At 43.2% G+C, this 27687-nt stretch overlaps 1 protein-coding gene across 1 annotated transcript in view; it reads left to right on the forward strand.

Moving 5' to 3' along the window:
- The first annotated feature begins 449 nt into the window (after positions 1-449).
- CAMKV (CaM kinase like vesicle associated) overlaps positions 450-27687 on the forward strand; it is an 81779-nt gene continuing 54541 nt past the window's right edge. The window contains exon 1 of the mRNA XM_060765740.2: positions 450-727. The gene's annotated coding sequence lies outside the window, so the exon portion shown is untranslated. The remainder of the gene's footprint in view (positions 728-27687) is intronic.

The raw sequence follows: 27687 nt of genomic DNA on the forward strand, positions 1-27687 counted from the left end.
AACACCAGAGGCACTCCAAGTGTCCAACTACTGGTCAAAGGACATTTTTAAATTTTGTGTTTTCTCTAATACAGGGATGGCATCCTTGAAGTGACTGGACTGACCTTGAAGGAGCTGGGGGTGATGACGGCTGGTCCATGAGGTCACGAAGAGTTGGAGACGACTGAATGAATGAACAACAAACAAATACATTGTTTCGCTCCTGATACGATTAATAAATAAATAATGCTTTAAACACATACAACATTATGCTCGAAATCCATTGAATTAAAATGATGTTGTGATTGAAACAAAGTTGGCGTCCCAGCCGAGGGCAAAGGCGTCCCACGTGGTGGACCAAACCTCCCGAATCCCGGCTGAGGATGCTCAACGTGTGACTCAGCTGGCCCAGGCGGTGGGCGGGGCTAAAAGTTCCCGGTGACGTGAGGCGGGCTGGCCACGCCCCTCCTGGGCGGCCCCTTGCGCCGCCTCTCCTGCCTAACTTTCCCTCTCGCAACTCCACTGAGATGCTCAACTTGCGCGGAGCCGCGGAGCAGCCCGGCCGCTCGGCTCCGTCTCCCGCCTCGGACGCCACGCCTCCCTCCGCCGACCCCCAGGCAGGCCTCGGACGGGAAGCGCGGGGTCCGCGGCGAGACTAAGGAGGAGGGCAGCCCAGGGCCCCTCGCGCCCCTCAGCCCAGCCCAGCCCAGCCCAGCCCAGTCCTTCCACCGGTGGAGCAGCGCTGCAGGTGAGCCTCGGGCAGCGCGCGGGAGGAAGCGGGCGTTTTAGCGGGGCGAGCGCGCTCGTGCGCTCGCGGGGTGGGGGCCGTGGGGGCCGTCTCGCGCTTGCCTTCCGTCCGGGGACTCTCTCTCTCGAGACCGCGGCAGTGGAAGGGGAATTCGCGAGGGAAGAGGGCGGGAAGCGTGTCGCTTTGGCGAAGTTGCCGCGGCGCTTTCGGAAAAAGCGGCAACCTGTGGGTTTTGGGCGGCGGGTGTGAGGGAATTGGGGACTTCATTCGCCGGCTGCCTCCCCTCAGGCACCCGCGCGCCTCTGTGGAAGAAAGGGGCGCGCCTTCAACGCGTGTTCACTGGGTTGCTGTGAGTTTGTCGGGCTGTATGGCCACGTCCCAGAAGCATTCTCTCCTGACGTTTCGCCTGCATCTAGGGCAGGCATCCTGGGAGGTTGCGAAGTCTGTCGAGGGCCGGAAAGGCGCCCAAGTTGGTCTGCAAAGGCCCGTCTCGCCTTTGACCCTCCAAGAGCGGGCTGGGCTCTACCGGGCGCTTCATCCGTCCAGCCACCGAGAGGACAGAGCAGTGCGGCTCTCGTTTGGAGGAGAGTCTCCGCACAGTCAACTCCGCCGCACCTGGCAGCCTCCCCACAGGCTCCACTCCGCAGCGCCCCCCTCTTCCCTTCCCGCGGCGCTTCATCAATAAACAAACAAATAGTGACAAAGTGGACGACGGGCTCCAACATAGAACACGCGTCCCTTGCCCTCAAGCTTTGATGATGAACCCCTGGGGGATTCATTCGTGGGCGAAACCATCAAGGGATTTGAATCAAAGGTGGGCATGGTTCAGAAGAAGAACTTCCCCCACAACGATTGCATTGACCTGGAACATAGGCCACTCCGCCCTGACTTGGTGGAAGATGTGGATTCTGGGCCTGTATTAGGTAGTGTTCGAGCAGGAATGGGCAAGCTTTGGCCTTCCAGATGTTTTGGACTTCGACTTCTATCATTCCTAACAGCCTCAGGCCCCTTCCTTTTCCCCCTCAGCCGCTTAAGCGGCTGAGGGGGGAAAGGAAGGGGCCTGAGTCTGTTAGGAATGGTGGGAGTTGAAGTCCAAAATACCTGGAGGGCCCACGTTGGCCCATGTCTGTGTTACAGGAAAGAGGGTGCTCTGCCCTCCACTGGCCTGACTCTGTGCCCCGAGTTATCTGAGGACCCGCCACAGTCCCCTTCCCCAACCAACTTTGCAGCTCCTGCACTTTGATTTCCTTCCTTCCCTTCTTCTCCCCCCCCCCAACCCAACCCCAGTACTTCCCCGCCTTTCAACTCGCACTCTCATTACCATGACAACCCCGAAATGTCACTGCGAAAGATGCTGTCTTAATTGCTGGTTTGGTGGCGGCCGAGGTGGGCGCGGGAGGAGAGGAGACAGAGGAACCGCATGCTTCAGTTCAGATCCAGGCTGAGGAGGCCCCTGAGGGGCAAGGAGGGGAGGAAAGGAGGGAGGGGTGCTGCCAAAGGCCTGGCCTCTCATGCATTTGGAGAGTGGGATCTATAGGTGAGGAATGGGACGTGTTTGGTGCTTGGACGGAAATGCTGCCTTCTCAGTCTTGTAACAGGAGTCCTGTAGGTAGAGCTGTCTTGCATTGCCTTGCTAGCCGTGCCTGTGCCTGTTCCTCTGTGACTACTTTACTGAGTGGGCTCTGGGTGAGGGGCCACGCAGGCCACAGTTTTGGAGCTCATCTGTGAGGAAAGAGCAGCAGGGAAGCTCCATCCCGCTTAGGAGGTAGGACTGGGTTGCTATGAGTTTTCCGGGCTGTATGGCCATGTTCCAGAAGCATTCTCTCCTGACGTTTCACCCACACCTATGGCAGGCATCTTCAGATCTTGAGAGGTCTGTTGGAAACTAGGCAAGTGAGATTTATATATCTGTTGAATGTCCAGGATGGGAGAAAGCATCTGGGGAGGGGAGGGAAGACTGCTCTCTCCTCAAACATCTGAGGAGCATCTACACCATGGGCAAACTTTGGCCCTCCAGGAGTTTTGGACTTCAACTCCCACAATAAGGAATTGTGAGAGTTGAAGTCCAAAACACCCGGAGGGCCAGAGTTTGCTCACTCCTGCTATACACTAGAATTAATGCACTTTGACATCACTTTAACTGCCCTGGCTCAATGCCGTGGGATCATCAAAGCTATAGTTTTACAAGGACTTTAACCCTGCCAAACAGTGCTTATCCCTCCTCAAGTTATAAATCCCATGTTTCCATAGCATCTAGCCACAGCAGTGGTGGAGGCTCCTTCTTTGGAGGCTTTTAAACAGAATCTGGATGGCCATCTGTCGGGGATGCTTCGAATGAGATTTTACTGCTTTGAGTGTTATTTCCTGCTTCTTGGCAGGGGGTTGGACTGAATGGCCCATGAGGTCTCTTCCAACTCTGTGATTCTAAGTGGTATCAAATGGCATTAATTTTACAGTTTAGATTCATCCCAGGTGAAACTCCTAGGATTGGAAAGGATTGAGACAACGTACCAGGAAGCTACTGAAATTGCTTCTGAGCCCCTTATTAGTGTTTTCTCCCATATGCACAGGTTTTTTTTCCGCAGGAAGAGAGATTTTGGGGGCCTAGAATTAACTAGCCAAGGAAAATGTATCACCCCCCCCCCCATTTCACAGTGGCACAGACATAGAGATACAATGTATTCATTTAGTGAACAGATCAGTTCAGAGCCAGACAGCAGATCAATCAAAGTGCAAAAAATCCCACGTTTAATCCATAGGCCCGCAGCTTGTGTGAGTGTGTGTTTTAGTACCTGTTAACAAATTCGGAAATCACTCCAACACACTTCCTCTGCCGGGAAGGGGGAAGCAGAGAGTGTTTACAAAATCAATTTGCACTTAATCAGCGCAGCTTAGGTTCCAAGAGCTGGATCACATTGCTGTTAGCTCTCAAAAAGAGGAAACACAACTATCCCAAACCAAATAATAATTTTCTGCCGTCCCTAGATTCATATTGGCTGCTTCCGTGGTATTGATATCTTTTCATTGGACTGGTAAGGAGTCAGAAAGGAGCAGCCACACTACACACGCATAAACCAGGGTGGAGAATAGGATTGCAGCTTCCATTATCCCTGACTTTTAGCCATCCTGAGCACTAAGGAAAGTGGGTACCAACAGCTGTTTATGCCAGGTGCTGCTCTTGTTATCAGTAAAGCTGCAACCCAATTAAAGCAAATGTGTTGACTGATCATCGCATTTTTCAATTAGCACCTAATCAGTTCATGCAAATAACTTTGCCTTTCATCAAAACATTGTAATAGACAGATATCAGAGCAATTGTGTCTGTTCTAATAGGAAGAACAGCTACCACTTGAAAAGGAAGGCCGTCTTTAAGATTAGCTTCTCCACACTTTATTACAGTCACAGAATTTATCCCAATTTTCCAAAAGGACAAACATATCTATAGTTTGAAGTCCAGTGATTAAAATATTCCCTGCTAATTACAACTGACTCTTCAAAGCTGTCTTCATTGCATTATTTAAATCTTGTGGCTCTCAGAGATTTCTTTAGTTTCCGAAACACTACCAATGAACACACTCCGAACCCATGCTATTCCCCATGGAGCATTTTGGTTTCTATTCATTCAGTTCTTCTCAGAGGTATTTTGGGTTTGTTGTCTCCACAATGACAGTTCACTGTTTTAAGAAGTGCAAGGTACAGTTGCCCTCCTCCATATCCACAGTTTCTGCATCTACAGATTTCACCATTCACATCATGAAAATAATTCCATTCAAAATCCAATTTTTTTTAATTTCATTGTTTTATATAATGTATGCCATTTTAAAGTGCCATTGCATATCATGGGACTTGAACATCCATGGATGTTGGTGTCCAATTTGGGGGGGGGGGGGTGTCATGGAACCAAATCCTAGCAGATACCAAGGACCCACTGTAGTGGATTGAGTGCTCTAGAGGGGCAATTCAACAGTCAGCAAAATATCTTGATCAGGTCCTGAACATAGGACTATCCCAAGATTCAATTCCCCACACAGTCATGAAAATCCATGGGGTTACTGTGGGTGAGTCACACTCTCTCAGCCTCAGAGGGAGGCAGTGGCAAACCTGTATGAGAAAATTTTATCGAGAAAACTCAGTGATGTAATCACTGTAAGATAGAAACAACTTGAAGGCACACAAAAACAACAATGGATCACCTAGGCAGGTATTTTAGGCTACACTCGGTACTGGCTATGCCAACAGAGAGTTCTGGGAACTGAATATCAAAATCATCTAAAACAATGATTCTCAACCTGTGGGTCCCCAGGAGTTTTGGCCAGTTTACCAGCTGTTAGGACTTCTGGGAGTTGAAGGCCAAAACATCTGGGGACCCACAGGTTGAGAACCAATGATAAAGGATCAAACTTTCGGATTGCTTATTATGATTTAGGTTTAGAAAACCTCAAAAACATAATATTGTGTGCTCTCTCTCCTAATCCTTGCTTGTTTTTGTTGTTGTGTGTCTTCAAGTCATTTCTGACTTATCGTGATCCTGAGGCAAACCTATCTCAGATTTGTTTTGGCAAGATTTGTTTGAAAGGGCTTTGGCTTTGCCTTCTCCTGATACTGAGAGAGTGTGAGTTTCTCAAGGTCACCCAGTGAATTTCCATGGCTGAGTGAGGATTCAAACTCCAGTCTGCAGAGTCATAGTCAAAGCACTATACCACTCTGGCTTTCCCTCGTTTAATCATAAGTAAATCACACTTTACTGATTAACATGCCTAGAATTGTAGCCTCAACATTTTAGTGTTGTACAGCTGGCATCAATATGCTGTGAATTGTGTGAATATTTTTCTGCAGTTAACGCCCATTCAGTTCCATGAACACAATTCACCTGCTACCCACAGTTAGAAATGCTGAAGGATTTCGTGCAATCTGTGTGGGGGTTTTTTAAAGTGAAACCTACTTAGTTTATAATTCCTAGATTAATACCATATGTGGCTAAGAACCAGAATTTGGAAATGTTACAATTTAGATTACAACTCCCAGAGTCCCCCAACCTACAGGGCCAGTGGTATAGTTGCCTGCGTAATTCAGAAACTTGAAGTCTTAGAAAATAATGTCCCCAGACTTACAGTAATGGGATATTTCCCTCAAACTATATACCTCTTTGAATATGAGAATAGTTCTTGGCTCAAAAAATGCATACTATAAGAAAAATGGATTAAAAGAATATTTTATCAAGGGATCAATTAAAATTTATTTTTGTATCTTTTAAAAACTTGCAGACTCATGTCTTTTAAGAAGTTGCATTTAAAAACTTGCAGACAAAATGGACTTATGACTAAGCAAATGTAAAACTGATGTACACTGGACATATAGGTCCAACTGTATCCTCAGGGCAGTGAGCATAAAAGAATGTGCCATTTATAAATGCAAGTTCTATGGAGTCTAATGTTAGAGAACCAGTATGGTGTCATGGTTAGTTTTGCCCCTGGGGACTGGAGATCCAGATTTTTAGGCCCTGCTAGGTGCCTTTGGGCATGTCATCCTCTCTCTGAGACTTGACTACTGCACAGGGTTGTGTAGGAATATAGTGTGGAGTAGGAGTTTATTAGAGGAAAGCCAAAAAAGAAGTGGATGTAAACATGAATAATAGAGGTCACATGAGGTGCTAGGTCAAGGAAAAGGGGTCAGGACTGATAGATTTATGCAAAAGGTCAGAGACAAGCATCCAGGCTGGACCTAGTGGCTTGTGTTTACATTCCCAGAAGTGAGCTCTGTGCTGTTATTAGCCTAGGTAGTTCTGCAAAGCAAAAAGGTATTCAGTGTGACGATCCATTCTGTTTTTCTCCTACATTCCAGTAATCTCAAATTCAACCACTTGAAGGATCAGAAAACACACAAGATCATGAATCCTGGTTTTGGGGCAGTGGTGGTAGTGAATGACTCCTGCTCATATCTGAACATGGATTTTGAAAGATAACATGATATTTTCTACCAAGCACTTTATTGTGCTCCTTCATGCACAGATTTGTGTTTGGAGATGGGGTAGGGGAAAGAGGGCCCTTTCCCATCCAAGCTGTTATTTGAAGGGAGTCCAAAGGTAGATCTGTTGGGAGAATACTACACCTATTGAGTGGCGGGACCCTTTGTTGAATCCATTTGCTTGCTAGTCTTCATCAGCTCCCTATTTATAAAGTATCATATTTTACAGTATGTTGTACTTATTTGAAACTGGGCTCTTTCTGATGATTGTTTTATTTTGGTACCAGGATTTTTTGGATCATTTGCATGTAGCCTTTAGTCAGTTACTCCTACCAGTGTCATAAATGACATGGAACATTTTCTGGGGAGGACGTATGAAACTGTGAAAGGGGGACTAGATATGAAGGACTGGGAGCCAAAATAGTGTCATGGTTTGACTATGTCTCTAGAAACAAGACTTTAAATCTTCACTCAAACCTGGGAATCCATTGGACAACTTTGGATACTCTCTCAGCCTTAGAGGAAGGTAATAGCAAACCCCCTCTGAACAAATCTCACCTAGAAAAACCTAACTTTAAGGCTACCATAAGTCAGAGGGCTCACTTTAAGGTTAGCATAAGTCAGAGATGCCCTGAAGGACCACAACAACAACAACCTCTGTGATTCTAAAGGTCCATCAGGCCCCCCGATTCAAAGCACACTTACTACATCCACAGAAGAAGAAGGCTAGTAGTTCTCCCTCCCATTTCCTTGAATTTGAGTTTGAGAAATCCATGTCTCAAACATAGTTGTTATTGTTCGCGGCATGTGGCGTCTTTCTCCATGCATTTAAAAGAACAGCCACATTTTGGGTTGTAGGGTGTCTCCACAGAGTTGCTTTTGAGGATGAAATGCTGTAGCTGAGGAACAGATTCTGAGCAGAGACAGCAAAAGAATCCTTTTCAGGCTTTTGAAAGTGGCTAGAAATAGAAAACGCTTATGCGCATCTCTCTTCTGCTGGTATGTATCAAGGTTCCTCTGTTGTTCTGAAAGCACACTGATCAGCAGCGAGAGAGCGGGTCAGAAGAAATGCACGTACTGTGTGAAGCAATGCCTCTCCAAAAGGACTCTGAGCTTCCTTTAAAACCTGTTGCCTTTCTCCAGTCCCATGGAGAACTTGAAAGAGCCTCTTGGGGGACAACTGTTGGTTTCCTTTTTGAAGGAGAAAGAGGCACCAGCAGGGAGGGGTGTTTTGTTCATGTCTTTATTACTTACATGGAAGATCTGTGGTGCTGTAGTCCCTCTGCTGGCGCACAGCTCATCGCTGATCTAGACACAGTGTTGCTGTGTGCAATTCTTCACACGATAGCCATCCTTTGCGGGTGAATCTCTCTGTATTTAACTGGGTTGATCCTCAGATGAGAGGCACACTTTGTTTCTGGGACTTTCCTGCAAAACTATCAGCCTGATAATTTAAAGACCTTTAAATTTAGAGTGTAATAACCCTGTTTAAGGAGCTCCATTGGTTGCCGTTCATCTTCCAGTCCCAATTCAAGGTGCAGGTTATCACCTACAAAGCCCTGAATGGTTTGGGACCCACCTAGCCTCGTGACCTTCCATAAACCTGCACGATCTCTTCAATCCTCTGGGGAGGCCCTCCTTTCACTCCCACCTTCATCACAAGTACAACTTATGGGGACGAGGGGGAGAGCCTTCTCCACTGTGGGCCCTCAGCTTTGGAACTCACTGCCTAGTGAGATTAGGCAAGCCCCTGCCCTGGCAGCTTTTAAGAAAGAACTAAAAACTTGGCTCTTCCAGTGTGCCTTTGATGAGTGAACATATATTCCATATTTTGTCTGTCCCAACTACAGTTCTGTCCTTATGATGCACTTTTGCCCCACCCTTAATGAAGGTCTAACCCATTGTTCTTTCCTTTTGAGCTCCTCCCTCAGAAACACATTCTCCCACTACCTATCTCATCCAGGATTTTATCAATTTTATCCTAGTACATTTGGCCCGCCCACTGTGTTCTATTTCTCTATCATGTTATTTTGAAACTGTTTATTTTATTTTGTTATTTCATATATTTATTTTGATGGTATTTTTGCTTCTTTGTATTTTATTTTGCTGCATTGTATTTTGGGCTTGGCCTCATGTTAGGCGCCCCAAGTCCCCTTTGGGAAGATGGTGGTGGGGTACAAATAAAGATTTTGTTGTTGTTGTTGTTGTTTGGTGAGTCTGGAGCAATCTTCTGCCTCAGGAATATATTCAGGCCCCCTGGACTGCCTAAATTGCCCCCAAATGCAAAATAAACTGAAACTAGAAGTGGAAGCAAAGCTGGCTTTTTCCTCTTTAAAAACCAGAGGGGCTCCCTTCAAGCTATTTAAAAGTTGGGCTGCCCTTCATTGCAATTTTTCTTTCAGTGGAATCTGGAAGAATGACTGGCTTCTGTAACAACATCAAGTCACACTTTGCCTGACTTAAAGAAATAATTTAATACTGCAGTTTACAACTATATTTTAAAAAATCCAAAATGGTTAGTATATCTAGTTCTCACTAGAGTAGACCCACTACATCAGTAACATTTGATTTATAAGTCAACAATTCAGGCCCCAGTGATAGCTTTCTGCTGCAGCTGACCTCAGTTTTCTTATTCCTTCCTGCTCTCTGCTGTATATACTATCTTTGGGCCAGCAGTGACTAGTGTAATATTTTATTTTAGGAGCTTCCCTTTTTTTCTTAAAACTGTGGTAAAAGCTGAAGGTATACTTCAGATGAATGAAATCCCTATTCAGGACCAGGCAGAGGCATTTGAGACAGCCTAGCTCAGCTAGACGATTTAATGTGGGGTATGGTTAAAGAGAAGCAAAAAATCAATAAGGCAGTTTATTATATTTTTACCAACATGGTGTAAGGCACCTTTTGAATTTTCTGTTGGGCAGCACATATGGTAATTTGCCTCTACTTATGATAATTCACAGCAGGTTCACAGCTTGGAGAAGATATGCCTACATTAAAGACTCTGATATGCTATGGATGTGGAATGCGTCTTATTAACTACCCCGCTTCTTACATTCTTCTTACATTCATTCTGTGTAACATTGGAGGGTGTTAGTCTTCATCTGTAATACAAGGTATTGTATATAATATATCTGTAATGTAATCTATATCTATATCTATAATAAAAATCAGCGTGTGTATGTATGTATGTGTGCGGCGGACGTAGATGTATGTGGCAGCTTTCTGATTGGCTGCCACTGTCGTACAATTTGCATAAGGTCTCTGATTGGCCAGCCTCAACATTCTAAAGCCCTCAAGTGGCTGAGAGGGGAAAGGAATTTTGCTTATGGTTTCTGATTGGCCAGCTTCAACAGGAGCCCCTGGTGGTGCAGAGACTGAAGACCCACAGGTCGCAGGTTCGAATCCAGGAAGAGCGCGGATATGCTCCCTCTGTCAGCTCCAGCTCCTCATGCAGGGACATGAGAGAAGCCTCCCACAAGGATGGTAAAAGATCAAAACATCCTGGCGTCTCCTGGGTAATGTCCTTGCAGACAACCAATTCTCTCACACCAGAAACGACTTGCAGTTTCTCAAGTTGCTCCTGACACGACAAAAATAAACAAAAAAAACCCCCCAAAACATTCTAACATTCTTAAGTGGATGAGAAGAGAAAGGAAAGGGCCTGAGGGATTTGCAGTACCTTCACTCACTCTACATCCTACTGCAGTTTGGAGGAGGATGGACCATAGATGATGGGACTTGCAGTACCAACACTCACTTTCTGAGACCGCTGTGACCTTCATCCAATGACTGATGACCAAACTTTTCACATATACCTCTCATGACCCACTTTACACCCTGGTGTGGTTTGGACGGGGATGGACCATGGATTATTAGACTTGCAGTACCTTTGCTCAATTCCTGAGACCACTGCAACCCTCATCCAATTACCGATGAAGACCAAACTTGGCACACTGAGTTTCCATAACGCACGCTACATCCTGCTGTGGTTTGGAGGAGGATGCACCATGGACGATGGGACTTGCAATACCTTCACTCACTTCCTGAAACCACAGGACACTCATCCAAATACCAAGAAAGACCAAACTTGGCACAGAGAGCCCATGGCCAACTCAACATTCTGGTGAGGTTTGGGGGAGAACAGACTATGGATGACAGGACTTGCAGTACCTTAACTCACTTTCTGAGACTGCTGTGACCCTCACCCAATCTGATCAAGACCAAACTTGGCACACAGAGCCCCCATGACCCACTCTCCATCCTGGTGCAGTTTGGAGGAGGATGGACCACAGATGATGGGACTCGCAGTACCTTCACTAACTTCCTGAGACCACTGCGAGCCACTGAAATAACTGATAAAGACCAACATTGGCACACAATGCCTTCCTCAAATAACCCGGGCAGCGCCGGGTCCCCAAGCTAGTATAATATATAGTATACACATATAATATTTATAATATTATAATGCAATGCAATATAATACAGGGTTAGTCAAAATGCATAGGCCAATAAGCCATTCAATTGAATGGCTTATTGGCCTATGCATTTTGACTAACCCTGTACTACTAATAATAAGATATTATAATTATATATTTATATTATATGTAATATTACTAATAATATTGCAATATAGTGCTAATAGTAATATTTAATGCTGATATTGTACTATTCTAATAATATAATATATGTATATATATATTGTAAGCCGCTCTGAGTCCCCTTCGGGGTGAGCAGGGCAGCATATAAATGTCATAAATAAATAAATAAATCTGGAAAATAATTCTGGGAATTTATATCCTAAGATATTAAATGTAGCATGAAAGGATTGTTTCACCCCTACTATGGATGGAATTCATAATTGACTTCAGTATGGCTCGTGAGATAAGAGCATGAGATCACTTGCTTTCCTGTGAAAACTTCAGAGCTCATGTGCTCCTGCCTTTGGCGTAGCTGGGAGGAGTGTGGGGGAGTGAATTTGCCGTTGGTTGCCTGCTTGCTGCTGTCCTTATAGCTTCTAGAATATAAAGAAAGGCTGTACCTGTATAGGAAGATTTTCTTTGTCTACAATTCCACTTCTTAAAGCCTTAGTCTTGAGACCACACCTTGGGCTAGGAATTTATTCTAGTTTAGCATTCTGTTGAATGGTGGCATGGATATTATAGGCCTGTAGCCCAGTCTGACACTGTGAATAAAGCCTCCTGTCAGCTTTTCTTTGCTATGAAATACCTGGTGTATAGAAATATTCTTAATATGTGAATATTATAGAATGTTCACAAAGATTATGTGTTTTAAACTATGCTGTAATTCACCTCGAGCCATGAAGAGGAGGAGGATAAGAAACAAAATAATAATAACAGTAATAATCTGTTATTCATCTATAAAATCTACTTAGCATCTGTGATGTGTATTAGTTTTAGTAAGTTTTTTGAGAAGCTTGGGACTGGCTCCATTTCCAGCTCAGAACAATACATCACAACAATAATCCATAAGTGGTTACATTCAAATTGATTTCAGTGTACAGGTTAGAATATTCAGAGTCTTTGGAGGTGAGAAAGGCCATCTTAATTGATCACTATTGTCTTGTAAATTATTGACATGTCTCATACAGTTCCCAAGGTAACACAGTCCAGGAATAGTCAAAAAGTCACAAGTACGACAAAACTTGAGCAGAAATATAAAGACAAGAACATAGAAAACTTCCAGGAAACTTAAATCCAAAACCAAAGCTTGACTTGAGATAAGAACCAGAGAACTCAGGCCTAGCTTCACACTTGAAAGCTATGTTGCCTGAACTAACTCTTAGGTAAACAACTTGCTAATTAATAGGTACCCATGAAGTCACATTTTCCCCATGAAATCTTTCCTCAGCTTTCCCATATAAACACTCTGACCTATGATGCCTATTGTCTGCTCTGATCTGTAAATGAAGACCTTTGTTGTTCTCTGTAGCTCCAAGTGTTTTCTCCTGAGAGCCTTCTCTTTGCCCGACTCCTTATCTAATGTTGCAGTTTCTGGCTTCTCAGACTGATCTTGAAGTCCTGCACTTTCCAAGTCAGATTTCTCAGAGAGAGAAGCATCATTCCCCTGACTTGAATCCATCACTTTGAGGCCCAGGAAATCCCACAATCCTCTCTAAATCATCAGTGAACTTATCATCCTCAGGAGTCTCAGGGTGATCTCCAATAGTGGTGGGGAGAAAAGAAGAAATTCAGGCAGAAGCAAACTGCTGCAGTTTCTCCTAGCTTGTGTGTTCTTCCTCATTATAACTTTTGCTATCTTGACCACTCTGATGTTGCATGGCCACACCTGCCCTGGATTTCATCTATGAAAAGTTAGAGGGTATGAGACTTCCGACCCCACTACTTCTGACCATTGGCTATGCTCTCTGGGCATTTGGGAGATACGTCCAAAACATCTGAAAAATCAAAGGTTGAGAACTACTGGTCTAAGAAAAGTAGAATTTACTCATCTAAGGGCGAAGTGTTTTGTTGCAGGGAGGGGGGAAATAGTCAAAGTAAAAAAAATGGCTTTACTCTTGGGGACAGATAACTCATCAACAGGGTTGGAGATCAAACATCTATCCCTGTATCTGATCTTCAGGAGAATATCCCCTTAAGAGCAAATTTATGAGGCATTCAGCCATTAAATGCAATCAAAGACTAACATATTGGCATAATGAGTGTTACAAATGTTAGCAGAGGATGACTGAAAGCAACAGTACTGTAAGTTTGAAATCTGTGATGTGGGAATAGGATGTCGACAGAAGCCATCTGTATATAATAGAGTGTAAGTCTTTTGGTGGGACCTAAAACTCGCATGTGTCTGACTCTTTTTAGGAGAGTGGATGCATTAATGTATTCCATGGCATGCCTTGTTTTGCTGGCACCATCAAACTGATTCTTTGACAATTTTCTTTTGAGGTCTTTCATGTTCAAGCTATACAATCCAATTACTCCTTTCAAACTCATTTATCATCCTGAAGTGCATGATTCAGACCCATCTTACAGGAAGATGTGTGATAAGTTGCCCATTTGCTACTATTACTTGTTGCTGGTACACCGATATCAGCAATAGTTGACAGAGTTTTACTGTTAGCTTCTTTCTATTGTGAATATTCATTTTCAAGGTTCCTGAGAGCTAGCACGGTGTAACAGAAAAATATAGGATGTCGGATATGAAGATGAAATACAAAACACTACTAACTTGATTCCAGTCACTATGCCTGTGTAACCTACATTTCATATTTATATCAGTTTAACTCGGTTTTGGACTTCAACTATCAAAATTCTCCCGCTAGTATGACTATTACTCATGCTGTCTCAGGGATTCAGGAAGTTATGGCTCACTGGGTTATTTTTCCAAGCTTTGAATAATTAATTTTCCACATGAAACTAGGAAAGTGAATGACAGAGGATTGGGTAGGATTGGAGTTTGGATTTCAAATATTGCATGCCTCCTGATATCTTTGAGAGCAAATGAAAAATGGTAAACATTTATTTGATTCCATGCTATATGAACCCAGAGGTGCTTCAGTTAAGAGTTATATTGTGTTTGCACTGGACCTTTTCTATGAGGTCCAGACACACTACCTGCTAGCAGGTATTTTCTGATATTGTCATAATTTGTCTTAGTATGCACACACACAATAAAAGATTAAGGAAGCAAAAACGGAAACTGTGCCAGATGTCTTTTGAGAGATAACTTGGAATTATTCACCTTGAAAGACACCAATGCCTGAGTGGAAAAGCTAACAGAAGGCTGTAGTGCATCGACAACATAAAATATATGTAGCACCACTCAATGCTATAGAATTGTAGAATTTGTAAATTGGTGAGGCACCAGCACACTTTGGCAGAGAAAGCAAAAGACCTTGTAAAATTGCAACATAATCATTTCATATTATTGAGAGTAGCACTTAAAGTGATGTCAAACTGCATTAATTTTACAGTGTAGATGTATCCTGTGATTTAAAAAACAAGACCCCAGATCCATCCTGTGGTAATAGCTTTATTGAGTCAGCCAAAAGAGGTAAAATATATCAATACCAAATTTTAAAGCTTCACTTCTTTTTCACCAGGGAGACTTTTAAAAAATTAAGGGAAGTGATAGTGTTTTGGCCCTAGTTCCTCTGTTCTGCTTTAGGTGATATAAAAGGTATATATAGATGAAAAGTGATCCCCTCCCCATGCAGTTTACAGCCATAAGGCAATGCAGAGGCAATAAAGTTTGGTTTCTCCACTTGAAGTTGCAGAGCACTTGCTTTGTCAACATCTATCCAATTCAAGCCAAGGCTAATGTGATGGAGAAATAAATTTAACCTTAGACTCTACTAGGAAGTAAGACTAGAATGGAATGCAGTTTATCTTGTGAAATTTTGCATTTTCACATGATGTCTTTGTTCATTGGCAATGTGTATTGTGTGGGGGTGGTGTGTTAAGTCTCCCACTTTCTACTTCAGGAATTCCATGAGAGCATGGTACCCAATCCTACTCATTTAGTAAGTATTCATATTTACATTAGGTTTGTGTGGGATGCAATGTGGGAAGGAGTTATTTTTCTTTCAGCACTGACAAATAGTGCAAGATATGGCATCGGCGGGAACTGGCTCTGTGATGGCCAATCCTGAGGAGACCGTCTAGCCTTGGTTTTGTCTGTGATTGTGTCAAAGCAGATGATGTGTAGATGTGGAATTGTTAGTCTCACAAAGCAGAGAAACTGTCAATATTGGGGATGGATGATACAGGACCAAATGATGAAAGATCTCTTTCAGTACACTTACATCTATGGGATATGTTGCCAAATGTAATCACATATATCTCCATACACACTCTACCATGCACATGTCATATTCAGAAATTGGGAAGAGGAAATGCTACACAGAACAAACAATTACAAACACCACTAGTGGTGATACGTTACAGCTGTAAACCAAACATTTAGATCTGGCTAAAGATAGGTGACTAATCCTATCTATCAATTTGAAGGACTTGTGGCAGAGGACACTTCTTTGTCATTTTCCAATTTACAGCAATTTTAAGTTGAATTGTGGGGATTTCTAGGCAAGATTTCTTAGGGGGGATTTGCCATCACCTTCCTCTGAGGCTCATAGACTAACTTGTCCAGAGGTCAACTCATAAGTTTCTATAGCTGAGCAAGGATTTGAACCCTGACTTCTGCTACACTGCAAAATTAATGGAATACGACACCATTTTAGCTACCATGGCTCAATGCTTTGGGATCCTGAGCTTTGTAATTTGGTGAGGCACTAGAAGTCTCGGACCAGGAAGATTAAAGACCTTGTAAAACTACAGTTCCCAGGATTCCATAGCATTGAGCCATGGTAAAGTGCACTCATTCTGCAGTGTGGATGTACCTCAGTCTCCCAAAGTCCTAATCCAACAATCAACTGCAAGGAATGTCAGAGCCCTGAGAGCAACATGTTCTTTTCTTCCCTACCATAGCAACCTGAGTGCGGAAATGGTAAAGAACGCCTCCTGTGTTTTTCTGAGTGCTAGTTCTCTGTTACTAGGGACCTTCCAGACAGGGCTTTATCCCAGGAGCATCCACATTTAAAAAACACAGATGTTCCTGAGGCCGTGTCCACACACACCTCAGAAAGCGTATGCTTTCTGGGGTGGATGTCCAGATTTTCTTCCGGGACTGGCTCGGGAGAACACTTGGAGAGACTATCCCCCTCTTCAAAAACCCTAAACCCCGCTTTTAAAAATAAAAGTACTTACCAGCCTCCATTGGAGAGCTGCGACAGCTCTCCTGGCACATAGAAATGATGCGCCAGGGGAAGGGGGAAGAAGGAGCATCATTTCTACGTGTCAGGAGAGCTGCGGCAGCTCTCCAATGGAGGCTAGTAAGTACTTTTATTTTTAAAATGGGGAGTTAGGGCTTTTGGGGAATGGGTTGTGATTTCCACAGTTTTTGGGGCTAATTTAGCCTAGAAAAACTGTGGGAATGGTGTTTGGACTGCAGTCCAGATACCAAAAGTAGTGGGTTTATGCCGTGCCTTCCAAGAAGGTGCGGAATAAACCCACTATCAAATTAATTCACCACAAATCAGTGTTTTCCTGGTTTGTGCTGAATTAATTCAGGATTGTCCAGAATGTTGTCTGGACAGCCCCCTTTTTTATTGCGGGAGTTTCCGCAATAAAGGGGCAGTCTAGATCCACCCTAGATAGACATCAGGCTTCCCTGATATCCTCTGATGAATTCCATGCTAATTATGTGACTTCGTTGCATTGAGAGGACCTCGTATCTGATCTGTGGTGTGTCACCACTGTCACTTGAGTCAGACTTTTCGGAACAGTCTTCTGCCCTTACTTTTTTTAAATAATCATCTGCATCCATGTCTATCACCAATCCTGCTAGTGATGGAGAACCCAAGAGAACAATTAACCAAATGCAGGATTTAAAGTAAAAATATCTAAAATATTGCTTCACAGAATAGCATCTTTTCTGTTATCACTCTTTTATTCTGCCATCTGACTTCATTTTCCTATCAATGATGCTCAGATTAGATTTGGTACAAGCAATCTGGGAGGAGTTTCTGGTTCTTTTTTGCAGTTGTCTCTTTGCGTTCTCATCACAGTTAACTTCATACAGATGGAGAACATGGAAGAAGAACTAGCAACAAAGCATCTTTTCTAAAGGCACAGTGGGAACATTCTTGCATAGGATCTGACTAGATCCTTATCCAAAAAAACTTTGCAAGCCCTGGTTTTGACAAAAGTTTTTCTAGAAAAGATTGATTTTGATGTGCGAAAAAGTAAAAATAATGACACTATGCAAGTGTTTAAAGACACAGGTCCAGATTTTGGTTGGGAGGGGGAGCTGGAGTAGAAGTGGTGAAAGAGAAAATAGAAAGAAAGTTGCAGTCAGAGATGCATAAAAATAAAGAGTGGGGCGCTCTTCAAAAATAAGGAATGGGAGATTTGGACTGGATCCAGGAGTAAATAAAAAGGAGGTTACTGTAGATGTAACATTGCCTTCTGTTAGGTGTTCAGATTCATTATGACTTTCAGGTTGTAGCAATAATCTACAGATGAGATTCTTGCCACCGCTGTTCATTTTTATTGCTGTGTTCCTCAGTTTATCAGCAGCTTTCTGCCGAAGTGAATCTGCAGGGTCCCTGGCACATTTGCCTTTGAGCTTCATACTAGGGAACCGCCGTTTCTCACCTTTGTGATGGAATATTTCTGAGTTAGCAGAATTACACAGCCTGTTACTTTCTTTCTGAGCCATATTTCATTCCTGAAAATGTAGTGAAGCCTTGGTTGAGTGGGGGAAAGGGGGATTCAAAGCTGTGTCAGGCAATTATTAGAACATCCTGAACACCAGCAAGAGTGGAGTCTGGTGGGAAACGCTGTCTGAAAACTCAGGCTTCCAAAAAGAGCCGGGCAAAAGAAGCGAGAGTATGATTTAATCGAAATCTGTTCATTTACCACAAGCCCTAGGTGTAGCTTGGAGTGGACCAACTTCAGTTTTGTATAGTTAATTTCTTTTTTTTTTTACTAGAATCCTGGTGGTTGCCGTTTATTTTTAGATTCATCAAGCACAAGTATGTGTACTCAAGATCTATTAACAGTTTGTATAACTAAACTGAATTAATTGATTCTGAACATACTAATACGTTAATTCATGTTAATATCCTGAATAGGTAATGTTGCTTAAGAAATAGTGTTCTGCCTGATTAGTAAAGGCAATTAATAAAGGTAAAACGAACCAAATCCAGTGTGGCATATTTGTTTGGGCATTGGACTATGACAGGGTTTGAATTCCCACTCATCCAGAAAGCCCTGTAATAGTTTCACCCTAGAATTGCCATAAGTCAGAAATTATTTGAAGGCACACAACAACAACAACAACAACAACAACAACCAAATCCAGCATTAATTACAAGAATTTTGGCCATCTCTAGTGGGCCAACAGAAATGGACCACTCATCCACTGTTCGACAATGTTCGGTTTTTTGCTCCCTACACCACCCCCAGTTTTAAAATACTGGTGTTAAATGGTACTGTGAGGATGTTTACATAGAACAAGGAATCCTCAGGCTGTGAATGTTCTTAACTCTGTCATTTGTGCCATTATTAATCATTCCTCCCACTTTTTTTTCCATTGTCTTTCCCACCTACTTGTTAAGTGCTATTTCAGATGGAATAGTAATCTGTTGAGGAGGGATAGAGGTCATACATGTAAGCACAGCATGCTCACAATGTATTATTCTAGTCACGGTGTGTGTATGCCCATGCCTTCAAGTTGCCCACTGACTTATGACAAGACTATGTATTTCATAGGTCCTCTGAGGCAAGGAATATTCAGAGGTGGTTTGCTAATTTTTTCTGCTGAAATATAATATACACCTGGCATCTGTTGGCAATTTCCCATCCAAGCACTAACTAAGACCAATCCTGCTTAGTGTCCAAGATCAGCAGGTGTCTGGCACCTTTAGGTTATTTAGGCTTACCTCTAGTCACTGTGTAAGTACACAAATAATTCCTAAGCATGGTTACATGGGAGTGATTCTGACCTTTCTGATTTATTTTCTGAGAACAATGCTTATGAAATTAAGCCATCTGGATGTTGCTGAACCACTGTTCTCAGAATCCCCAAATGCCATCACCAAGCAGTTGGGTCTGTTGGGAATTGAAGTCTGACACTGACTGGGAACCCAAGGTCAGAAAGTGCTGCTTCAGAGTAATTCTTCAGGTAGCCCTTGCCATGCTTTTTATCCCCTTGCTTTAATTCCTGCCAGTCCCTGTGCTTTCATATTTGTTCCTTGCCAATAGAATGAGTAGTATAATGCCCATGTTTGCTTTCAGATACTTAATGGAGATAGGACTGAGCTGGATCATAAGCCTGATCTCCTGTAAGGTTCTTCTGCTTTATTCGCTTGCATTGGTGGCAATCATGGTTGTGTAACCTTGTCTCTATCCTTGGAGCACAACAGAGGGAGTTTAACAAAAGAAGATAGAATTAATTTAATCAAAAATCTCAATGGTACTGTGATGTATCTGAAAAAAGCAGTATCTAAACAAACTTATTTGGAGGCACTCACAGTCCTGTAACAAAATTCTGCCCTATTACATTGCCTGGCTTCTACATATCTACTAATTCTATAATTACAGAAAAATACAACCTGTCAAATTCCCAAGTAAGATTTATTCTAGCGATCCCCTTGTGCTGGTTTTGGTTTAATGTTCTATTGTCCTCTTACATTTCGGAGATGGTTTCTGCTGTCTTTGTGCTTTGGACTAAGTTAATGCATTCAATTTGCAGGGCAGTAATGGTCAGGGATCAGTGGCTATTGCAAGCTTGAAAATCAATACTGGGCTTACTTAGATCTGATCTTCTGATCTTTGATTAGCTCTCATGGGGAAGAAATACAGTGTTCCTTGAAAAATAGTGCTCTTTTGAATAATAATTCACTGCTGTAATAAACATGTTTTGCCCTCGCTACCCATGGGACTGGCACATCAATGAGGCCTGGTAATGGACCCTAGAATGTGTGTTCACCAAGTGGGTTGAATGGAGGAAGAAAGGAAAACCAACTAGTTGTCTACATCTTATAATTAATTTTAATGTTTTCCTCTTGATTTGAAGCCATGGGTCTAAATACAGTAGGTGGTTCAAAGTAAAGTGCCTGTTTGGATCACTGAAACTAAATGTTGAATTATCAGTGTTCCATTGATTCAATAGGTCTATGTTAGTTGGAACAAGCCATCTAGTTAACTGGATTTAGATTTGTGTTTGTAGCTGTGTATAGTTTGGCACACGCATATATATTTACTTGCCTTGTTTTCTTGTTGAATATTAAATCCCAACTACTAAATTAGACTCTTTCATCTTCTTCTTTTTTACCTTGTCAGAAGCGACTTGAGAAACTGCAAGTTGTTTCTGGTGAGAGAGAATTGGTTGTCTGCAGAAATTTTGCCCATGTGATGCTGGGATGTGTTACCATCCTGTGGGAGGTTTCTCTCATGTCAATGCATAGGAAGCTGGGGCTGACAGATGGGAGCTCACCCCATCTCGCAGATTTGAACTGCTGACCTTCAGATCAGCAGTTCAGCCAGCACAAGGATTTAATCCAGTGGTTCTCAACCTGCGGGTCCCCAGATGTTTTGGCCTTCATCTCCCAGAAATCCTAACAGCTGGTAAACTAGCTGGGATTTCTGGGAGTTGTAGGCCAAACCCCCTGGGGACTCCCAGGTTGAGAACCACTGGTGTTATCCACAATTTACCTATCTGTTGGACTTATTCATTATCTTATCCTTATAAGTGGATTATTTGTGTTTAACCTGTTATCCATTTCGCCACCACAGCTCCCTTCTATATATGGTGAGTGATGTCCTTGGAAATTTTGGAGATTTTCCTCATGACCAGAAACCCTGGAAAATCAAGGTTCTTGGTTATATGGAGAACCAAGTGCTTTCTACTAGTGATGGACAGTGGAGGGTGGCATGACTCGTGTAATCCCATCTTTGCATTTCTATTTAAAGGAGATGAGGGAACAACTGAATAGGGCTTTTGCTAATAACCACTCAAGTTGAGTGGCTGTTATTGTGCAGAGGCAAATAAGCATGCCTGATCCACCCTCAGACATCCACATTTATGCATTCTTAGAAAAATTAGACCAGTTTTCTGCCTGCAGGAGAAAAAGCTGGATGCTTTCCCATCCTGCATCACTTCACTGCTATTCCTATGTAGAATCTTCTGTACTCTGTGGGATTTCATTGCAATTTCTTTCAAGCTTTGAATGAGGCTTTTGAGAGAACATATCCTATATATCTCAGATACAGAGGAACAAAGTTCCTCATGAGGAGCATGACACTTTTTTCCTATGTCAAATGCATATAAAGATGCTGGAGATGACTTGTGAAAATGACCTTTAGTCCCTGTCTAGAAATAGTTCATATCTGTGTTCTGTTAAAATCAATGGAACTTAAGAATTTAAGATAAATGAGTCATACTTGGGCATTTGATTTCAGCTCCATTTTCCATGCAGCTAACCTTCTGTATGCTGGAGCTTATATATCTGCATCTAGCAAAATTGAAATTTGGAAGAGTAATTAGCCAGAAAACTTTGTGTTTTTAATATTGACAGAATATTCTAAAGCAGATGTGGTCAAAATACATTCCCCCACAGATATTGTTGGACTACAGTGCCCAGTATTCCTCACTGTTGGCTATGATAGATAGAGCTGAGAAGTTGCAATCCAGCAATACCTAGCAGCTTACAGCCCCCTCCACCAAATTAGAAAGTGTGACTAAGGCCGCTTCCACACAACTGAATAAATTCCCACATTATCTGCTTTGAACTGGAATATATGGCAGGACTCAGATAACCCAGTTCAAAGCAGATATTGTGGGATTTTCTGCCTTTCTGCCATGATGGCACAATGGGTTAAACAATTGAACTGCTGAATCTGCTGACCTAAAGGTTGGCAGCTTGAAGCTGAAGGTCAGGATGAGCTCCCACTGTTAGCCCTAGCTCCTGACAACTTAGCAGTTCAAAAACATGCAAATGTCAGTAGATCAATAGGTATTGTTTCGGCAGGAAGGTAATAAAGGTGCCCATGCAGCCATGCATGCAACACGATCAGGAAGTGTCTATGGATAACAGACTCATGGAAATGGAACAAGGGCACCTCCTCATGTCCAGAGTTGAACATTTCCTCCACAAGCTGGAAATGAAAGGGGAAGCCTTTACATTTGTTCTGTGTATGTGTGTCATTGTTATTTCCACTGTAGTAGAGGCACTGAATGTTTGTCTATCTGTGTATGTTGTAATCCCCTCAGGGAGATAAAGTGGAATATTAATAAAGTGTTGTTGTTGTTGTCATATTGATATTCTGGGTTATATGGCTGTGTGGAAGGGCCCCAAGATGTGGAATCAAGGGATAAGTTTACAAAGGATAAAATAACTGCATAAAAAGCTCTCCCGCTTACATGTTAAAAGCCCAATTGAATATCTATATAAATAAAAATGTAATGTTTGTTTGAGGGATTAACGTAAGTCAAAAACCACTGGACGAATTGACGCAAAATTTGGACACAATACACCCATCAGGCCAACAAGTGACCATCACTCATAAAAACGCTGAAAAAGCAACAAGACACTAGAGCGCATGTGCAAAAACAACTCCTCCTGGCCAAAAAAAAACACCACACAGTAGCATATTCACACAGAGGAAGGGACATAGAAGCCAAAAAAAGCAACAGGACACTAGAGCGCATGCGCAAAAACAACTCCCCCTGGCCAAAAAAAACACACACACACACAGTAGCATATCCCCTAGACCAGGCTGTTTAGGAGATCCAAATGCACTGCTTCCAAGCTGTTTATCTCATTTGTTTTAGTTCTTTACTCCGTTCCTCCATCCAACTTTCTGTCCCTGATTGCCTTCCCTTCTCACTGCCCAGTGGAACAGCATCAATCCGTTCTGTTAACATGAGTTTCTCTCAGCTGGAGATGCCGCTGCCTTTCCTTGCTACTGACTTCCCATCTCACATTTTGGTGTCACTTTCTAACCCTGGCTGTGTTCTCAGCCCCCGTGCAACCATACAATCTGTCTTGGTTTCCCCTTTGGAAGATTTCTAGTGCACTGTAGCATAATGAGGCTGCTCCCTGGAATGAGCAGACTGCAGCTTAGCACGTCCTCCCACTGTTCTTTTTATTCACACAGTTTATTCTCCAAGCTTCCCAAAATCCCAGCTTCCTCACTGAATTACTGTAGGCCAGCCTTCCCAAACTTGGCATTCTCTGGGTGTGCTGGGTTTTTTTAAAAAAAAAAATCATCAATGGCTATGTTGTCTGGGAATGCTAGAAATTGTAATCTAATACATTTGGAAAGTGTCACAATGGTGGTGGGCTGATGAAAAGCCCTCCAGATCTGTGGGGCCTCTGGTAAAGTTAACCTGTATATCTTTGCACAAGAGAAGAAAGGCTCCCTTCTTCATTTTACTTACTGATCTTTTTCCATTTTTTTTGAAATCTTACTGATCTTTTTCCATTTTTTTTTGAAAAATTGTTATTGATGTAATACAACTAACCTATTACATGTTGTGCTTTACACCTTCTAAAAATGTTAAATATATCAATATTACTTGTACCTTTTAATTTTCCTCTTAAAAATTTCCCCCTAACAAAGCCAATGGGATTTTGTCCTGCATAAATAGGAGTGTAGTGTCTAGATCCAGGGAAGTCATGCTACCCCTCTATTCTGCCTTGGTTAGACCACACCTAGAATATTGTGTCCAATTCTGTGCACAACAATTGAAGGGAGATGTTGACAAGCTGGAATGCGTCCAGAGGAGGGTGACTAAAATGATCAAGGGTCTGGAGATCAAGCCCTATGAGGAGCAGCTTAAAGAGTTGGGCATGTTTAGCCTGCAGAAGACAAGGCTGAGAAGAGCCACGATGAGAACCATGTATCAATATGTGAGGGGAGGTAGTAGTCAGGGGAGAGAGCAAGCTTTTTTTTCTGCTGCCCTGGAGACAAGGATATGGAACAATGGCTTCAAACTACTGGAAAGGAGATTCCACCTGAACGTGACGAAGAACTGCCTAACTGTGAGAGCTATTCACCAGTGGAACTCTCTGCCTCGGAGTGTGGTGGAGGCTCCTTCTTTGGAGGCTTTTAAACAGAGGCTGGAAGGCCATTTGTCGGAAGTGCTTTGAATGCTATTTTCCCGCTTCTTGGGAGGGGGGGTTGGACTGGATGGCCCACAATGTCTCTTCCAACTCTAGGAAGACTCCTAGACTTGGAAGAGATCTCATGGGCCATCTAGTCCACCCCCCTGCAAAGAAGCAGGAAAATCGCATTCAAAGCACTTCTGACAAATGGCCATCCAGCCATGATTCTTATAATTCTTCTAAAAAAGAAAAAAAATGAAAAAAAGAAGTTAAAATTCACTTTCCACTCAAAAACACTAAGTGTAAAAGTAATTACCATCCCACTGTTTTGCTTGTAAGTAAAATTTAAATTTCTGCCCTCTTGACTCTTTTCTCTTATATTTGATCTTCAAAACCCACAAGTGCCTTCACCTTTTCTTTCTTTTTAATAAAAGTGTCTGTTGCTTTTTTCTTTTATCAAACAGGATAATGTATCCTTTTCTGCTATTTCTATCATTTTTATAATTCAGTTCTCTTCAGGGTAGCTCCGTGTTTTTCCACTTTGGGGGATAGAGTTTTCTTGCTGCTAGAATCATATAGTGTTTTAAAGTTTGGCTTTTTGTTCTGTTCCTTGCCCATTTTCAAAACCTGACCATTGGTGTTGTTAGTATTTACGATGGTGGGTGATATAGATACATTACAAATAATACATTGGAAGAGACATCACCAGTTTTTAAACAATTGAATAGGACTCCTATGCTATTCTTGGAGAGGAATTTCAGCAGTTGCAACTTGTCATGCAAGAGCAGAAAAAGCAATCAAGCCACCCCCCTCTGCACAGTTAATTATAGTACAAGATTCCCACCCCTGCTTTGCAGCTGGCTGGCCATATATAGAATAGGAAAATGAAAACAAACATGGCATCAGATTGTTCTCTTCCAGATGTTGTACAAGGATCTATAAGGACATCCTCAGGATACAGATAAGCATGGTAACAAGGTTTCTCTATACTTCGCACAGCATGTCTTTGTTCCAGAACAACATGCTCACTCGTTGCTGTTCTCTGCACCGCTCTCCTAATGCCTCTTTACCAGTCCATCAACAAATTGGCCCATCAACTGAAACCACCACTCATGGAGAATGGCAGTAACCATTTTCTGCCATTCTTCAACTCCATTGTTGCTCCCTAGTGCCAATTACAGGTCTTTTTTACCCAAAGTTTTGCCATACTCCTTTGTGGCTTGCTGGTAGTCTTCAAATTAGTGTGCCTCAGTCTGCATTGTCAACTGGGTCCACAAATGAATCAGCAAGACTCTTTTTTTCCCCATGACCTCAAGGGGAATACTTCAACATTTCTTTTTTACTTCAGAACTCCTTCCAGTACTCTGTTCTAGGTCAGATTCTTTGTAGTAGGCATTGCAACCACAGTGCAGAAGAGAGGCCGTTATTTTTTTTCTGGCAATAGAAACCAGCATGCAGAATCCCAAAGCTCTGTTTCTTTGAAAGTAAGTGAGAACATGATGTGCTTTCTTGTAATTTTTGATGTAAGAAGTACATGACACAAAGTTGTATGAATTTTCCTGGCAGGAAACACATAAATGTAAGAAATAAAGAACTTTCTCACTACAGGCCAGAGCAGTATCAAAAAACAAAAATCATTGAAATGTGGAATCATTATGTACCACTAATGTACAATGCCCTGGCCTCTAATCTATCAAATAAGTCTTGGACGCCTCTACTTCCTCAAAGGCCCATCATCACTACTTAAAATTCCCAAGGTAGGGAAGCAATCAGAGACAGCAGAGGAAAAAGAATGGGACATGTAGACCATTCCTATTATAACTCCCCCTCCCACCGTTTGCACACCAACTACCCAGTGGTCCTTACCCATAATCCTAGACCCACTTCCCTTCAACAGGCCAATTCACAGCCCAACTATCTTGGTCCAAACTTAAGACTTCCTGGTTGGAGAGAAAGAGAGTCCTTCCTCCTCCTCTTTTCTCCTCCCTCCCTTCCCCTCTACTGCCAGCTTGGGAGTTTGGAAGAAGAAGGAAAAATAATGAGACCAAACATTGGTGGGGGTGATTAATAAAGGGTTCAGCTGCAAAACTCCCATCCTTTTGCAAAATGCTTTTTTTTTCTTCGTGTCTTCCGTGAAATGCACACCTATGGGTTCTCCTGTGCGCATGCGCAGCAATCCGGAACTTCTAGAATTTTAATGAATTTTTAAATGATTATTTAAAGAATAAAGATAGGCCCCGCCCACTCTCCGCCCCCCCGGTATATCAGCCCCCGCGGGCGTCCCAGAGGTAGTTCCTTTTTCCGCGCCAAACAGGCAGCATCGTCAGGACTTCTCCTTTCTTTTTGACTCTATTGGCTTCTTGACCAGGACTCTCCCTCGACTACCAGACCTCTCCTTCCCCTGACCACGGACCGGCTGACGACCATTCTATCAGGCTAGATGTCTTCCCTCTGTTTTAAAAATTGTTCCTTCGGGGCCAACCTCCCCGAGGCAGACAAACATTCTAAATGCCTCCTCTGTCTGGGAGAGACCCACAATCTCCAGACTTGCGAGATTTGCCTTAGCTTCACATCCAGAGCTCGCAAAGGCAGAGATGCCAGATTAAAAGCTCTTTTGTATGAGCGGGCCCTGGCCCCGCAAGCTCCTCCCGCTCCCTCCCAATCCTCCCCTGTTCAAATTACCTCCCAGCCTCCCTCCCCACGCGTTGGGGATAGGCGGGACAGAGAGCAAGCGGACTCTCCCACTGTGGAGCCGCAGAAAAAGAAATCCAAAACTGCTAAACAGACCACGAGGTCTTCAAAAGCAAAAGAGAAATCAAACAAACAAAAAAAGGGACGGCAACTCACTGGCACACAGCCCTTGAGTCCCCCTGTATTGCAGTCTGTACCTTTTCTCCCCGGTTCCACGTTGCAGCTCCAGGAACCGCTCCCCTCCCTCCTCCACATGGAAGACCCCTCCCATCTCCCTCCTCTCGAGCTCTTAGCTCCGCACATGGAGCTGGAACCGCAGCCTCCTCCAGACGCCTCCCTCTCCCCCCCGCCTCTCCCGCCCTCTCAAAATTCACCTCCTCCTTCGCTCAGCCCTCCCCAATCCCCGGAACCGGAGGAATCACCATCCCCGGCTCGGCCCAGCGCCTCAGCGCACTCCAGCGGACGCCGCCGCCGCTCTCCATCCCCGGTTCCACGCCATCCCACAACTCCTTCTCTTCCCCCTCCCAAAAGGACGCGCACAGTGCTTCCTTCTCACCAGCAGCCTTATGGATACCAGGAATACCCTTTCCATATGTACCCTCCCCCTCCTCCCTTCCCGGTTTATCCCTTCTACTACCCACCCCCCCCCCCTGATTCA

This window comes from Anolis sagrei, chromosome 2 (genome assembly GCF_037176765.1).
Source record: "Anolis sagrei isolate rAnoSag1 chromosome 2, rAnoSag1.mat, whole genome shotgun sequence".
Taxonomy (NCBI): domain Eukaryota; kingdom Metazoa; phylum Chordata; class Lepidosauria; order Squamata; family Dactyloidae; genus Anolis; species Anolis sagrei.